The following is a 736-nucleotide window of genomic DNA, read 5'->3' on the forward strand; positions in this document are numbered from 1 at the left end:
TCTCATTGTTCAAGTCCTGGGAAAGTGCAGTTAGCCTACTCTACACATAATTGTACCAAATTGACTTCGTCATCTCCTGTTCGTCCACACATTGCAGAAAAGTCTAGCTAAGCAAGTTTAAAATGGGGTGGTTCAGGGTCAGGTCAGCATTGACGCTTTCCTCCAGCATGCTCTACTAAAACAGCTTTTGTATGAGGCCTGCCAAGTAGGCTACAACTTCAGCTAAGTTAATTCTACAAATTAATACAAAACATAGGTTATACATCTCAATATGACCTATTACTACATTATTCTTGTATATTTTCAGTATTCCACAATTTTTTTGTTACTTTTCATACAACTTTCGTATAAGTGACTGCCATTGTCCGTGGGCACATTTTCAAACGTGCACATTTTCAAACATGCAAATTTTTTTCTCTACGATTAATTTCTCTACGAACTTTTCATTAATCAAAACGCATAAACATTCATTAACCCCTTCGCTGCCAGGCCTTTTCCCCCCTCCTGTGCCAGGCCTTTTTTTGCCTATTTGGAATAGTTCTCACTTAGGACCTCATAACTTTTTGTCCACATAAGCTATCCATGCCAAATTGGCGTCCTTTTTTTTCCAACATCCTAGGGATTCTAGAGGTACCCAGACTTTGTGGATTCCCCTGAAGGAGGCCAAGAAATTAGGCAAAATACAGTGAAAAATTTGTTTTAAAACAAAAATGGGAAAAAAAGGGCTGCAGAAGAA

Source organism: Pleurodeles waltl, chromosome 8 (genome assembly GCF_031143425.1).
Source record: "Pleurodeles waltl isolate 20211129_DDA chromosome 8, aPleWal1.hap1.20221129, whole genome shotgun sequence".
NCBI classification, from domain to species: domain Eukaryota; kingdom Metazoa; phylum Chordata; class Amphibia; order Caudata; family Salamandridae; genus Pleurodeles; species Pleurodeles waltl.